This window comes from Papio anubis, chromosome 4 (assembly GCF_008728515.1).
Source record: "Papio anubis isolate 15944 chromosome 4, Panubis1.0, whole genome shotgun sequence".
NCBI classification, from domain to species: domain Eukaryota; kingdom Metazoa; phylum Chordata; class Mammalia; order Primates; family Cercopithecidae; genus Papio; species Papio anubis.
In genome coordinates, this window is record NC_044979.1 from 89,984,335 (window position 1) to 90,000,946 (window position 16,612).

General features: G+C 35.7%; 2 long non-coding RNA genes across 5 annotated transcripts in view; one reads left to right on the plus strand and one right to left on the minus strand.

Annotated features, from left to right (window-relative positions):
* The window catches only part of LOC103882997, a 68,082-nt gene extending 53,212 nt beyond the window's left edge, over nucleotides 1-14,870 (minus strand). Inside the window, exons 1-2 of the long non-coding RNA XR_004183229.1 lie at nucleotides 14,784-14,870; nucleotides 11,351-11,525 (exon numbers count right to left, since the gene is read on the minus strand). This is a non-coding gene — a long non-coding RNA (uncharacterized LOC103882997). The remainder of the gene's footprint in view (nucleotides 1-11,350; nucleotides 11,526-14,783) is intronic.
* A 49-nt stretch (nucleotides 14,871-14,919) lies between these two features.
* LOC103882993 overlaps nucleotides 14,920-16,612 on the plus strand; it is a 45,737-nt gene continuing 44,044 nt past the window's right edge. For 2 of the 4 annotated variants that reach the window (XR_001900891.3, XR_001900894.3), the window contains exon 1: nucleotides 14,920-15,011. This is a non-coding gene — a long non-coding RNA (uncharacterized LOC103882993). The remainder of the gene's footprint in view (nucleotides 15,012-16,612) is intronic. The other 2 variants (XR_645016.4, XR_001900892.3) reach the window with 2 other exon arrangements.

A 16,612-nucleotide genomic window follows, 5' to 3' on the forward strand; every position in this document is an offset into this window, starting at 1 on the left:
ATGACACAGTGGAGTGGCAGCGTCTGTTCCTGATCTACCACTTCTGCACTCTACCAAGATAACCTGCCTTAACCACTCATTATGTCTATTTCAACTGGCCTCCTAGGAGTATAGGAGACTGTGTAGGAGTGATCTGTAGATAGTGGTACTCAAAGTATATCCCTATACCAGCAGCATAAGCATCACCTGGAAAACTATTAGAAATTCAATTTCTTGGGCTCCATCCTGACATAATGAATCAGAAAGCCTGTATGTGGGTCTCAGTTATCAGTTTTAACAAGATCGTCAGATGATTATAGTATTCACTAAAGTTTGAGAACCAGTGCCTTAGGGGATCAACTAACTTAACCCACTTCAACTATTTTCATTCCTTAAGGACTTCTCAGAGCCTCAGATGCTAATGTATACTGAGAATTTCCAAGCTTCTCCAATATGTTTCACTACATATTTTTTAAACATAAGCATATGTTTAGGATTATGTTCTATGAAATATTCTTAATAAAACAGAATTTGAGAGTGTGCTATTTGAACTGGAATGCAGTTCAGAAATATGCCTAATGATATTACCTTCCTTCAGTCAAGTAAAAGTGATACAATTCAAAAAGGATATGAAGAAACCAGACTCTTTTTCTTTCAAAATGATTACATTTCTATTTAATGAATGAAATCATTCTTTGAGATAACTAATGTTGAAATCCAGTTTCTCAAAAAATCATATTTTATGATTAAATAATTTAAAATTCCCAAACAAGCTCCATATACTTACTTGCCCTCTTTTATTATGTTCCTAATTCTGTGCAATACTTGGCAGATATGGATTAATAAAAATTAAAGTGGGTTTTTAATTGAAGAAGCAGGAATAAAAGTTTACTGAAATCTCAGTTAACCCAACGCTTTATTTTAGCCATACTTTCGATTATGCACATAGCTGCGCTGTTTTCACGGTGAAATCATTGAGAATCTAGAAAATGAAAAGTAGTTCTACTGCCACTGTTTATGTTCCCACAGTTTCAATACCTATGAGACTCAGTCTGCTGGAGTTTGTCAGTGTTCCAGGTTTTAAATAAGAGGATGTCTGCATATTTGCTCTAAGTGGTATTCCAGAAAGCTCATAAATTGATTTTTAACTGCTATGTCACATAAAAGTCACTTAATTTGGGCTGGGAACTAAATGAGCTTCTATCTGAAATTAGTTCTGAAACTAATGTGTGTCCTTGTACAGTCATTGATGGCCATTTTTCCATATCTCATGGGCTCTGAAAATTCATGGTTCTCTTTTTATGTAAAACTGGTTGCACCAATTGAACAGTTGGAACCAAATGAAAATGGTAATTCAAATGAGAAATGAGTTAAAATAATAGTCATCTATCTAGGGAGAAAAAATTAAAAAAAGATATTTCACATTTCAAGTAGATAAATTAGCACTTAAACATCATCATAATAATCATAATCAGGCCCAGTGCTTGTGGCTTGTGCCTGTAATACCAGCACTTTGGGAGGCTGAGGCAGGCGGATCACTTGAGGTCAGGAGTTCGAAAATATATATATATATATATTCACAACTCATGGTTATTTATTGCTTATAATATCACAAAAACAAATCAAGAGGGGAAATTAATTAATTTGAGTAACAACCCTCTCTGGAAATGTATGTATTGTTATACTTTCACATATGGTAAACGATGTATTTAATAGCAAAAGATTGGAAAACCCTACTTGATCATTAAGAAGAGACTGGTTCAGTAAAAATCAGCACATTTTTATAATGAAATATCATTGTGTAAACAAGTAATTGTATGCACATATTGTTAAAAGGAACCTTGGTTACAAGTTTTACCTGTAGCCACAAACTTCAAACTTCTGCCATGTGTCCAAATACCTTAAATGAATGGAAAATTATTGACACAAGTGTTTCAGGAGTGTTTCTCAGATGTTTTTCTTGAAGGCACAAAACATTAAACCAAATGGATTTTTAGAAGCCATTACTTTTAGTGTTTAAGTAATGTATTAGTGTTAAAGGACTAGGTAACACAGTGTTTAGGTAATATACTATTAGTGATACTAGGACACAGTTCAGTGAAAGTAACATTTGGTTGAAGTTAAGAAGCCTTGCATACTAGTCTCAATGTTGTCATAATTTTGGACAAGTCACTGAATTTCTTTGTGTTGTATTTTTCTTTGTACAATTACGCACATGGATTGTATAATCTCTAAGAACCCATTGCTATCAAATGTTTTATAAACTTTTATATCATTGCCACCTCAACTATTTCATTAATATTATTACTTTGGGAGAGCACATCTTTAACAAGCTGAGAAAGACTTCAAACAAAATTCCTTCAGAATAAAGTACTATATAGCAGTCTCTTCTTGCCCTCAAATCCTCTGAGGGATGGGGAATCTCCAAGTTTATTAGGAAGATTCTAATACACACTCTGGACAGTGGGTTATTCTCTGTGCATAGGTCCTATAGCCAATGTTAGGTATTCTTGAATATCAAAAAGATCATTGAACTTATAACAAGAATGACAGAAGATATGAGAAGAATGGAATATGTAGGGAGTATAGTATTGGCCTGGAAAAGACTTTGGGTTGCCTCAAGCTCTTCCTTTTTGCCTAACACTGTGTCTTTGCTTTGAAAATGTGACTATAAAATTTGAGTCAAGTTTAATAAGGGATTGAGAAATATTAGATAAATAAGTATCAACCCAATGGATAATAATTATATTTTAAATAAAAATTTTCTAGATAATTGATTATATTTATACAGGAAAATTATATGCAACCTCTCACATAATTTTGAAGGTACCTGCCCTTGTGACATCACATGGAACAAGAGTTCTTGGCAGAGGAAAGTGGATTTCTAATGATTATGGTAATTTAACTAGTGTTGATTAGATCAAATGACTGACAGATTAATTATTCTCTTTTGGAAACATTTAAAGGAAGGATTTCTAGGTCAGAACTCATTAGAAGTATAATTTTTTAATGATCAAAATTAGAAGGTATTTTTGAGTAACAGAAATAAAATTGATCATTAAAATGTATAAAGGGATCCTGTAAAGTCTCTTATCTTGAACATGCTGCTACTTTCCTACATAATATTATTCAGCTTAAATGAAAGAGCAACAACAAAAGATCATGTCTTGCAATGCTACCTAATACTCATACCGAAGATGTTAGAAAAATAGCATGTGGACTTAAGGTATTTTCTCAGAAGAATTCAGGTACGGAAGCTACTTTTAGATGTCTTATTTCTAGTTTCTTTATAGAAAAATGCAATGCCTCTTTTCCCAGCAGCTCAGATCCACTTCATTAATTCATTTGACTGCCATCATCACTTTCACTGAACTCAGAGATATAGCTAAGAATGTAAATATATGAATTAAAAGATGCAGTTAGAGCTGGTGAGTGGTTTACTAAGATACACGTTGCTAATGTGCTTCTGGAAAGTCTAAAGGGAATATCAGTCTATATTCATTAGCAATCTGTTACATTGGGAAATCCTAGGGTTGTGAGATTTAACAAATAAAAATTCAGGATTCCAGGTTAAATTTGAATTTCAGATTAATAAGAAATAATATTTTAGTATAAATGTATCCTGCATATTACATAGAGCATACTTATACTAAAACATAATTCATTGTTTATCTGAAATTCAAATTTAACTGAATGTCTTATATTTTACCTGGCAACTCCAGCACTGGTGCCTAATGAAACACAGCTCCTTATATCCACACATTAGTATATCCCCCACCCCTTACATCTGGACTGGGCCTTTTGTTACTAAAACCAAACGGATGTGGCAGAAGTGATACACTGCCAGTTTTAGGTGTAAGTTTTGAAGACACCTGGCAGCTTCTGCCCTTGTGTTCTTTGGGTGCTAATCTGTCACATAAAAAAATCAACTACCTCGATAAGACTACATGTAAGAGAACTGGCAAACACAGTGGATAGCCCCAACATCTAACCCCGGTTGAATAGCTAGCTACTCAAGCAGAGGTGCCAGTGAAGAAGCCATCTTGAATGTACAGTCCCATTAGACACCATATGAAGCAGAGATGGATCATACATGCAGTGCCCTGATTCCTGACCCACAAATCATCAGAAATAATAAAATGATTGCTGTTTTAAGTGTTAAGTTTTGGAGTAGTTGTTATGCAACAATAGATGACTAAGGCATACAAGACCCCAGCCCCAATTCTACTTAGCAATCTCTCCAGTTCCTCTAAGAAAGTGACTTCTACAGAGTTTCAGAAGTAAAGAGGAAAATATTAATTCATAGGCATATTAAGATTAATAACAAATTACCTTGCTCAATGTGCTTGAGAAAATAAAAAGTTGTGCAAGTGTTAAACGGAAATGTATGAAAGTTTTGTAAAACCGAGAATGAATTGGCAAATTAAATACCTAAAAAATAAATTCAACATCAGAGGAGTAAGTTTGATCATTGTGGGCAAAATACTCCCATGTTTTTCTTTTCTTTTATTAAAGAAATCACATTTCATTATTCTATTGCTTTCTTCTTTTGATTACGTTTCCAGAGCTTAAATTTGAATAAGATTTTGCCATGGATTCCATAATGATAACTTTACTGCAAATAATTTCTAATAGGACATTTTAACTTTTGCTTCAAACAAAAGGGTGAAAGTTAAAGAAACAAAAAGTCACTCAGAACTTTTCATATCAGGAAGAGGAAAATAATTTTATGTCAACTTTACAAAAGAAAAAAAAATTACATTGCAATCTTGATGAAAATTTGTACATATTAGCCTAAAGATTTTTTTTTTTAAATGCTACACTTAAACTGCCTAATTCCAAAGATATCCATGATATCAATTGAGATTGCATTCGGTTGCAAGTAACAGAAAAGTCAAATAAATTAAAAGCGGCTTAACAATATGCAGTTTTATTTTATCATATAAGAAAAGTCTGGAGATGCACAGAGAGGGTAGCATGCCAGTTCTACAGTATTACTTCTACTTTGTGGCCTCTCACACAGTTTACATGTGTTACCTCATTGATGATAAAACCTGCTTGAGCTTCAGTCATCACATCCACATTCCAGGAAGTAGAAGAGGGATGTTCCACCTCCCTTTTAGGAAACTTTTTAGAACTCTAAAATGAAACTTTTGTTTGCATTCTATTGAGCAGAACTTAATCACATGATGATATGGTTGGGAAAAGTAGCCTCTATTCTGAGTGATCAGGTGTCCAATTTAAATGGAATATTCATTTCTAAGGAAGAAGGGGAGAATGCTCATTGGTTCTCTGCGCCATATGGCTTATTTTATACAGACTGATACTCGTTATTAAATAACTTTGAATATATTCTAAAATCATTTACATATGTGTGTTTTTGACTAAAATTGGTAAGGAGATATTGTATTATTGAGTACCAATTACATGCAGAAAACTCTGTTAAGTGTGGTGAGATTATTTATAAAGATAAATAATCTGGGCTGTTACATCAAAGAGCATGCATGTATTTAGAAATTCCGTAAAATATAAAACATAGTGAAAGAATCCCAATACAGTGTTTGGTTAATAGAAAAAGCTTAAATTTTATGTTATCACCAAGTAAGGGAAAATTACAGCTTGCAGAGATGTTAAGCAAAATGTCCATGAAGAAATTCCATTTCACCAACCTCCAATTGTGTGAGTGTATATCTGTACTGATTTTCCTTTCAGCCCTTTACTTTATTGCTTCAGGTATCCTCACAACATTACAAAAACTATTAAAAAACACAAAAGAAAGAGGAAGAAGAGGAGAAGAACAAGAAGGAGGAGGAGGAGGAGAATTATTTTATTTTTGAATTCTTTACTCTTTCCATCTCCTTGCCTTGATTGGAACCAGTTCATCCCCGACCATGGGCCCTCTCAGAACTCTCTCATTGTCCTACAGATCCCAGAGGTTGTATCAATATTCTTCCAGCACCCCCCACTTTTCGGTGTCATTTCCAGCATATTACTCTTTCTCCTTTGTGCAAAAAAACTTCTCTTCCTTGAAGGACTCATTTCCTTAAGCAACACCTCTCTCTAATCTTTTTTGTCATTGTCATCTGTCAATATCTCATCTCTCCCATGAATCCCTGAGGACTTTGACATCTGCCTTACAGAGATTTTTACATTCTCCTCTTGACTGTCTTGAGGGACCATGGCATCCATATGGCAGACTCATCTGTGACATTAGCATCAATGCTTCTTTTTTTTTTTTTTTTTTTTAATTTATTTATTATTATTATGCCTGTAAGTTGTAGAGACATGTGCATAGCGTTGCAGGTTTGTTATGTATGCTTGTGCCTTGTTGGTGTGCTGCATATCGTCATTTTTACACATCAGGTATAACTCAATGCAGTCCCTCCCTCCCCCGCCTCCCATGATGGGCCCGGTTAGTGTGATGTTCCCTTTTCGAGTCAGTGATCTCATTGTTCAGTTCCCACCTATGGTGAGAACATGTCACGATTGTTGGTTTTCCTGTTCTTGTGATAGTTTGCTAAGAATGATGGATTCCAGCTGCATCCATGTCCCCTACAAAGGACACAAACTCATCCTTTTATGGCTGCATAATTCCATGGTGTATGTAATGCCACATTTCTTAATCCAATCTGTCACTTGGACATTTGGGTTGATTCCAAGTCTTTGCTATTGTGAATAATTTTTTGCAATAAGCTTATCGTGTGCATGTGTCTTTTAGAGCAGCATAATTTATAATCCTTTGGGTATATACTGATAATGGGATGGCTGGGTCATATGGTACATCTAGTTCTAGATCATGAGGAGTCGCCATACTGTTTTCCATAATGGTTGAACTAGTTTACAATCCACCAACAGTGTAAAAAGTGTTCCTATTTCTCCACATCCTCTCCAGCACCTGTTGTTTCCTGACTTTTTAATGATGTCGCCATTCTAACTGGTGTGAGATGGTATCTCATTGTGGTTTTGATTTGCATTTCTCTGATGGCCAGTGATGATGAGCATTTTTTCATGTGTTTGTTGGCTGTATGAATGTCTTCTTTTTGAAATGTCTATTCATATCCTTTGCCCACTTTTGATGGGGTTGTTTGTTTTTTCTTGTAAATTTGTTGGAGTTCTTTGTAGGTTCTGGATATTAGCCCTTTGTCAGATGAGTAGTGCAAAATTTTTCTCCCATTCTGTGGGTTGCCTGTTCACTCTGATGGTAGTTTCTTTTGCTGTGCAGAAGCTCTTTAGTTTAATTAGATCCCATTTGTCAATTTTAGCTTTTGCTGCCGTTGCTTTTGGTGTTTTAGACATAAGTCTTTGCCCATGCCTATGTCCTGAATGGTACCTACTAGGTTTTCCTCTAGGATTTTATGGTATTAGGTCTAACATTTGATCTCTAATCCATCTTGAATTAATTTTCATTATAAGGAGTAAAGGGAAGGATCAGTTTCAGCTTTCTACTTATGGCTGTGAATTTTCCCAGCACCATTTTATTAAATAGGGAATCCTTTCCCCATTTCTTGTTTTTTCTCAGGTTTGTCAAAGATCAGATGGCTGTAGATGTGTGGTATTATTTCTGAGGACTCTGTTCTGTTCCATTGGTCCTATATCTCTGTTTTGAATTTACCGAGTACCATGCTGTTTGGTTACTGTAGCCTTAGCAGTATAGTTTGAAGTCAGGTAGCGTGATGCCTCCAGCTTTGTTCTTTTGACTTAGGATTGTCTTGGAATGCAGGCTCTTTTTGGTTCCTTATGAACTTTAAAGCAGTTTTTTCCAATTCTGTGAAGAAACTCATTGGTAGCTTGATGGGGATGGCATTGAATCTATAAATTACCTTGGGCACTATGGCCATTTCCGCGATATTGATTCTTCTATCCATGAGCATGGTATGTTCTTCCATTTGTTTGTGTCTCTTTGATTTCACTGAGCAGTGGTTTGTAGTTCTCCTTGAAGAGATCCTTTACATCCTTGTAAAGTTTGGATTCCTAGGTATTTGATTCTCTTTGAAGCAATTGTGAATGGGGATTCATTTATGATTTGGCTCTGTTTGTCTGTTACTAGTGTATAAGAATGCTTGTGATTTTTGCACATTAATTTTGCTCATCCTGAGACTTTGCTGAAGTTGCTTATCAGCTTAAGGAGATTTTGGGCCGAACAATGGGGTTTCTAAATATACAATCATGTCATCTGCAAAGAGGGACAATTTGACTTCTTCTTTTCCTAACTGAATACCCTTGATTTCTTTCTCTTGCCTGATTGCCTAGCAGAACTTCCAACACTATGTTGAATAGAATTGGTGAGAGGGCATCCCTGTCTTGTGCCAGTTTTCAAAGGGAATTTTTCCAGTTTTGCCCATTCAGTATGATATTGGCTGTGGGTTTATAAATAGCTCTTATTATTTTGGTACGTTCCATCATGCAATTTATTGGCGTTTTTAGCATGAAGGGCTGTTGAATTTTGTCAAAAGCCTTTTCTGCATCTATTAGAAGAAATAATCATGTGGTTCTTGTCTTTGGTTCTGTTTATATGCTGGATTATGTTTATTGATTTGCGAATGTTGAACCAGCCTTGCATCCCAGGGATGAAGCCCACTTGATCATGGTGGATAAGCTTTTGCATCAATGCTTCTTAATCCAGCTGGGATTTTGACTGTTCTTCCCTTTGCTGAAGCTCAACCACTCTTAATCCAGCTGGGATTTTGACTGTTCTTCCCTTTGCTGAAGCTCAACCACTCTTATAAACAGCAACACTTTAAACCTTGACATTATTCTGAATTTAGGTATTTCTTATAACTTTAATGCCTAAACTCTACTTCCTGTCTAATGGTTCAACATTAACAAAGCCTCCGATTTCTTCTCACTTCCTCTTTTCATTATCATTCATTCCCTTCCACGTTGAACCCAGAGTCTCTACTGTTTGAGCCCCACTTCAATCATCACTAACTAGTACTTTCAATCTTCTGTTCCTAAGCAATGTCAGCTGGGCACTCAGGGCAATAAGAGATGGCTAGAAAGACAAGCAGACAGGCAAGCAGATGAACAGATTCTTATTGTCCACCATAGACATGTAACATAGTAACACCACTTCAGCACTTAATTCCACCCCTCTCTCATTAGCTTATCAGGTAAGCTTACTCTTTCTTCCCTAAAATTTGAGATGCTTATCTCTAAATTTCCTTAACTTCCTGACAAATACAAATGCATGCTTCTGTCCTCATTCCTACATTTTTCCCTTCCTTCTCTTGGAAAGGGATTTGTCTTCCACATATGAAGCCTCAGTTACTTCCCTGCACTTTCTATGCCATCTCTCCTACCTTCTCAGAGTCATTAGCACTTCTGCTTACTCTCTTCTCTTTTTCTACATCTTCTTCTATGTTTTAAGATGCATCCCACTCATATTTACACCCTCTTCTCACATCTACTCTTTTATTTCCCTTGCATTCACAGCCAAGATTTTGGGAAAAGCATAGTGTACATTAACAGCTTCAGTTTTGTTCAGTTCTTTGAAATCAATCTTCAGTTTCATCTCCTTTTACTCTTCCACCAGTGCTCTCCTCCACTTTCAAGGCCAAAAACCTCTTGGTTGCTAAATCCAACGGACGCAGTTTACTCCTTATCTTATTAGTCTTCTCTGTAGCATTTTACATAATTCCCCACACTTGGCTACAGAAACTGTCTGTTTTCGCAGCACACCTCTCAGTAGATTCTCTTCCACCTCTGAATGTTCCATCCTTGTCTCTGTAGGTGAAATAATTTTTTTATGTTTCTGTTTTTTGCTCTCCTGCTACTCTTCTGAATATCCCTTGATATCTCATCTACTCTCATTAATTCACTTTAAAACAATATGCTTACAGATCTCAAGTCCCTATTTCCAGGCGTGGCAATAGGAATGGAAATGAAAGAGAATATCATATTTGTTCTATCTCTCTGGTTAGTTTGTAAATTATCAGTGCTGAAACTATGGACAGCACCTGTTACAGTGGTTTGCATACTGAGGCAAATTAGATAATAATTAAACCTGGCAGAAAACTGTATTTTAATTCCTTGTACTTGGGTAGGGGTGTCAAGAGGCAGCAATAGTATGAAACAGAGAGGTAATATTTTTTAATTTCAGATAACAAAATGTAACATCTGTTTCTTCTACAATCTATAAAACAACTCAAAAATTGCACTCTACAGTGCCCTCTACATTAGGGGTCTTCAACCCCCTGGCCAAGGATCAGTACTGGTCTGTGGCCTGCTAGCAACCAGACTGCACAGCAGGAGATAAGCAGCAGGTGGGCAAGCAAAGTTTCATATGTATTTATAGCCACTCCCCATTGCTCGCATTAGTGCCTGAGCTCCCTCTCTTGTCAGATCAGCAGTGGCATTAGGTTCTCATAGCAGCGCAACCCTATTTTCAACTGCATAAGTAAGGGATCTAGGTTGCATGCTCCTTATGAGAATCTAATGCCTGATGATCTGTCACTATCTCCCATCACTCCCAGATGGGACTGTATAGTTGCAGGAAAACAAGCTCAGGGCTCACATTTATTCTACATCACAGTGAGTTGTATAATAATTTCATTATATATTACAGTGTAATACTAAGAGAAGTAAAGTGCACAATAAATGTAATGTGCTTGAACTGTCCCCAAACCATCTCCCCTCTCCAATTTGTGGAAAAAAATGTATTCCACAAAACCAGTTCCTGGTGCCAAAAAGATTGGGAACCACTGCTCTAAATAATAGTCCGCCATTCAATATATGTACTTGAACAATAAAAGAAACAAATTAAAACATCTACAAATAACTGAATTCATGTTAAAGTATTTTAACCTTCAACTGTGCTTATTTCTGCAAAAGAAGAGCTGAAACCTCAGCTACTTATATTTCATCACCTTATAATGGAACTTAATCAATTTACTAGCAGAATCTGCTTGAATATTATTCTGCTTAATGATCCTGTCTCTTGGTGAGTAAAGCTCACTGTTATGATTCCTCAGCATTTATAATATTATGCTGTGCTGAATATGGGCTTTCTCCAAATCTATTATTGCATGCTTTTCTCTCTCTCTTTGCCTCTCTCAGGCTCTTATTTATCCATCACACACATATACACATTCACACAGAATAAGCTGCTTACCATTCAGACAGAATTGCCTGTTTTCAATTCTGGGTTTCAGTTTGTTATGATTTAACATTAAACATTTTTAATCTGTATGGGTTATCATTTACCCATACATATTATGTGTATTATACATCATAACGCATAGTGGACAGGATAGCTTTTTCACTCCCCTTCTGGGAAATATTCCAGTTAACAATATGGTTGGAGTGTGTGCTGCCCCATTTTCAGACCCTGTAGCTATGGACACAGTTGTTTGATTCAGGTTTGGCTACCTACCTGAAGGAAGGCAAATCAAATCTTTTCCCTAGTATCTTTAAACTTGGCACCATGTAGCATGTGTTTCAGTCCTTCTCTGGTAGAGTATATATGAATCTGGAGTTGGTGGCTGATATGGTTTGTCTGTATCCCCACCTAAATCGCATCTTGAATTACCATGTGTTGTGGGAGGAACCTGGTAGGAGATAATTGAGTCATCGGGGGAGGTCTTTCCCATGCTGTTCTCATGATATAGAGTAGTGAATAAGTCTCATGATATCTGATGGTTTTATAAGGGGGAGTTTCCCTGCACCAGCTCTCTCTTTGCCTGCTGCCATCTATGTTAGACGTGACTTGCTCCTCCTTGCCTTCTGTCATAATTGTGAGGCCTCCCTAGTCATGTGGAACCATAAGTCCATTAAACCTCTTTCTTTTGTTAATTGCCCTGTCCCGGGTATGTCTTTATCAGACTGACTAATGCTGTGGCCATTTCTACTCTGTGAGAAAGGTTGGAGGAAATTAAGGCAACCCACATAAAGAAGCAAAAATAAGGACTGCAGAGAGGGTTCTGATGGAGTCCAGTCACTAGTTCTGATTGGCCTTGCGGTTAGCTCTAGACAGGAATTCCTGTATTTTGATTACAAGAGCCAATATATTTTTCTGTCTCTCTGATTGAGTTTGAATTAGCTTTCAGTCATTCACAACTAGAGTCCCGACTAAAGGTATGTTCTCTGAGCTTAAATTTGGATTTGCTCATTTATTTTTATCTACTTTTTATGTTTCTTATAAGGGAGAATGCGTACTCTATTTAATTAGCTGAAAGATTGTGGAATTGTGATATACAAATTGATTAAATTTATTCTGTGGCAGAAGAGAGAATTGTTCTCCTAAGAAACCCTTATATATCCTTGCTTCCTCATTGCTCCCTGGTATTAAAGTTTCTTGTCTTCAGTTTATGTGTCTGTAATGAGGAACCCACTTAAGACTAAATCATTTGGGACAACATTTTGCTGGGTGAGGTATTTGCCTTGGCTACCCATTCTGGATACCAGAATTTTGATGGCATTGTTAAACTGGGGCAAATTCAACTGAAAAACAATGACAAAACGAAAACCCCAAACCAAACCCGACTATTAATAGTTCTTGAGGGGTTTCACACGCTGGGATTTTGTAAAAAAAAAATTGTTTAGCTCTGCTCATCTCTCATAAAAGATGTAGAACTGCCTAGTTTACCATGAAACAAATATGATGTTATATACAATAATAATCAAAATGGACATTCAGTAGTGCTTTGGTACAAATGTTTAATTTTTCTCATCTATGAATTGGTTTAAAAAATTCAGCTGTGTAGAAGGACATTTTCATGTGTGTCTCAGTTTTCATCTCTTGACCCCCGATTCTGGTGTCCCTCAGATTTTACCCTAGGCCAATCTACGGTGGAAGTCTTGCCTTTTATAAATGGCAGTATATCATCATTCTCTGCTAGTCTTATAGCTCCACCTCAGAAGCAGATAAATTATTAAATGATGGCTGAGGTGGGGATATGCCACTCATGTTACTGCCTTAATTCATTGTCTGAAGAAGGACTTCTTGCTCTGTCACTCAATCCTATGCCTTTGAACATTTTCTGTTGCCCCCTTTTATTTCTGGCACATAATCCAAATGGTAAGTAAACTTTTACTGTTTTAAATGTTGGCAACTTATAAGCCAGCTTTGAGCTCAGAAGAAAAAACCTCTGTCCACAAGCAAGGTCAAACTACTTCTCTTGTAAGCTACTATAGTTCAGAAGCTTGGAGTATGACTCTCTTAACTATTTTACAACTACCCAAAGTAAGGCAAGAAATTAGACATTGGAAGGCCATTGAATTAGAAATTCTTGAAATCTAGGAAAAAATAAGAACTAACCTAATCAGTCATTTACTTCTTGATATAATAGGCCCATATCATTTGGGGAGAATAGGTTTTATAAAAAGGAAGAGCAACTATTAAGATAGTAGTCTTTGAAGGGAATGGGGAAAGAACTCTAAGAAAAGGATCACAAGAAAGCAGGAAAAGTAAGAGTTTCTCCTTCACAGTTTTCCTATGACAGCCCTCAATATACAATTCAAAAAAAAAATCTCCAATGACTTTAATAGACAATCCTCCATTTGTTTCTCTGTTAAATCTACATAATTCTGCTAAACTGAATTCAGTTTTCTGAAAAATATGAAACTAACTCTCTTGGGTTTATAATAACTATAAAAGATACATATGAAAATATTGAGGATATATATGAGTCACAGGAATGTATCTATGTACCATTTTAAGCTAAGTCATGTCTTCAAAAACTATTAAAATCTCTTGGCTCCCTTATCTACAAAGATTCTAATACTTCGTTCTCTTATATCAGCAAGTGTTTTCCAAACTTGGGAGCTTTAAAATATACAGATTTTGAGACTCTAGCACTAAAAGCCAGAAGCAAGACATTTTCTTTATTTTAAGGATTATACTGACATAACAAAAGAAATTTAAATTAAAAACACCCCAAATTTTATCATTAATTCAAACCAATGTTTTTATATATCCATGCTACTTTTAATTTTTGTGCATATTTTATTTTAACATATTTGCAGTAACATTAAATGCCATACTTTTTTACACTTCAACTATTATAATGTGCATACTTTTCCAATGTGCTTTTATTTTTTATTTCGCTAACTGCCCTTGCTTCCTATTCTCACCCTTTCCTGAAAAAACTACATTAATGAGTTTATGTCAATCATCCACACTTTTTCCATGCTTGTCCAAATAAATATTGCAATTTACTCTTCTTTCTTAACAATGCATAATAGACAGTAACCTAATTCAACAGCTATAGATCTAATATATTATTTTTAACAATGGTATAATATTCCATATTTTAATACCATATTTTAAAAATTATTTCTCTATTGATAGTTATTAAGGATACTTAATTTTAGTTTCCTCCACCTCTGACTATAAACAAAACTACAAAGCTGCAATAAACTCCTCGGCTCTCATACGCATATATAGTATACACTGGTGCTTATATTTTCAAACAATATATTTTTAGAAGTTAAGGATCTATTTATAACATTGTTAGGAGGCAAACAATCAATGAATGGTTTGAAGTGATCTCTAACATTTTTGTGAGTCTGAGAGTCACTTTGTTCTACCTATAATGTTTCCAAAGCTGAGAGCAAACCTCTCAGTGGAGCCCTGTTTTGGCAGTCCTGTGCTGGCCGCAAGAGGAATAGGTGTGCTTTGGACACTTTAAGTACCAAAGCCTATTGTGACTACACAACAAGATCTTGATATAACTTGCATTTTCGGGCGTTCTTCATGATCCATAACAAATGGTTATCACCAAATGAAAAGTCATTTTCCTAGAGGGTAAATAAAACTGCTGTCTTCAAATTTTTTTTCCCAGCACTTGCCCTTTACATTACTTTACCTACTACCTCTGTTCTAAGGAAGTAGAGTTCCCTGGAAGCTCTGGGTCTCCTGGATAAGCTAACAAGTGAATGAGGGGTCAGAGTTCTGGCTATTCAGATGGGAACACACTAAGGTTACCATGGAAACTCTCTGCAGTTCCACCTTGTAATCTTTTGGAACGGAACTCCAGAAGGTGGCGTGACGGAAATCTCAGAGAGAGATGATCAATGTGTTTGTCCTATATGAGGTAAAGTTCAATAGATAAAATTTATTATTTTATTTATTTATTTATCATTATTATTATTATTTTTTTTTGAGACGGAGTCTCACTCTGTCGCCCAGGCGGGAGTGCAGTGGCTGGATCTCAGCTCACTGCAAGCTCTGCCTCCCGGGTTCACGCCATTCTCCTGCCTCAGCCTCCCGAGTAGCTGGGACTACAGGCGCCCGCCACCTCGCCCGGCTAGTTTTTTTGTACTTTTTAGTAGAGACGGGGTTTCACCGTGTTCGCCAGGATGGTCTCGATCTCCTGACCTCGTGATCCGCCCGTCTCGGCCTCCCAAAGTGCTGGGATTACAGGCTTGAGCCACCGCGCCCGGCCGATAAAATTTATTAAATAAATTTTAAAAAAAGAATGAGCACATGGATACCTAGGAGTTTGCTTTATTTATCTGATTAGCACTAGGATTCTCTTGGATACACATCTTTTGTAATTGTAATACTAAAGACTACCACCACAGAGCTATTTTCTCATTACCTGCCAATTGCTATTTTGCTGAATGTTTCATGTAAGTTGCAGGCTCAAATTTCTCATTGCCAGTATATTTTAAAAATCCGTATTATATGCAGTGAATACATGACTTTGGATGCTAATGTCTTAGCAATCCAGCTTCTGTGTTTCTTTCTTTAAAGATTTCTTTGATATAATTATTCATAGTTTTCAGTTTTTATACTATCCACTCAACATATCATTCTCCTGCCCAATTTTCATACTAAATGTTGCTCATTTAAATGAACATTAGATATTTTGATCTCTGTGCTTTCTCTTTGTGCTATATGAAAATCTTGGAAAGCCTCCTCATTTCCCTTTCCATCCCTCTACATCTTTGATTATCAACAACTCCATTATTGTTGATAAGCTGTCTTTAATTATAATTTTAAATTTTAAAATATAAAGGACTACTTTTTTGTGATTTGCAGTCTGAAATTAATCTCATTCTTCTTTTCTATAATATTATATGTGAATTAGAGGTAAATACTCTGGAAACATGATTTGTTTACAAATATAAGTGAGTTTGTAGTTATTAGTCCCTTTTCAGATTTTCTTTACTATTCAGGACATATTTTAAAAATCAAGGATGCTCACATCCGTTTTCTTTTTTGGTCACAATAGCTAGCATTAATATATCATTTTGCTAAGATTTTGGTGTTCTGATTTCTGAAAATTTAGCTTCAGTAATTATTTTAGTTTCAAATCCCACAATAAAATTATTGCCAATAAAAGTAATTTGGCACCGCGGAGAACACAGGTACAGTTTATGAGACGGCTACTGACAATGATCAGATATAGTGTTTCAAGTCACTTCTCATTCACTGTTAATCACTTCTCATTCACTGTTCACATTATGTAGAACCCAGAAAAAAAACTATGAAGGCAGTTTTAAATTACTTTTAAGCTAATTGATGGAATACATACACTTAAATATCAATTTACTTAAAATTCTAGAAGTGGGCCAAATTCTAATTTAGCATTTTTCTTTTTGTAAAATAGTTTCATTATTTTAACATACCACACATAATTATTTGGGGATGCATGCATTTGTGTGATTTTATTTTTGTTTTTTTTTTCGT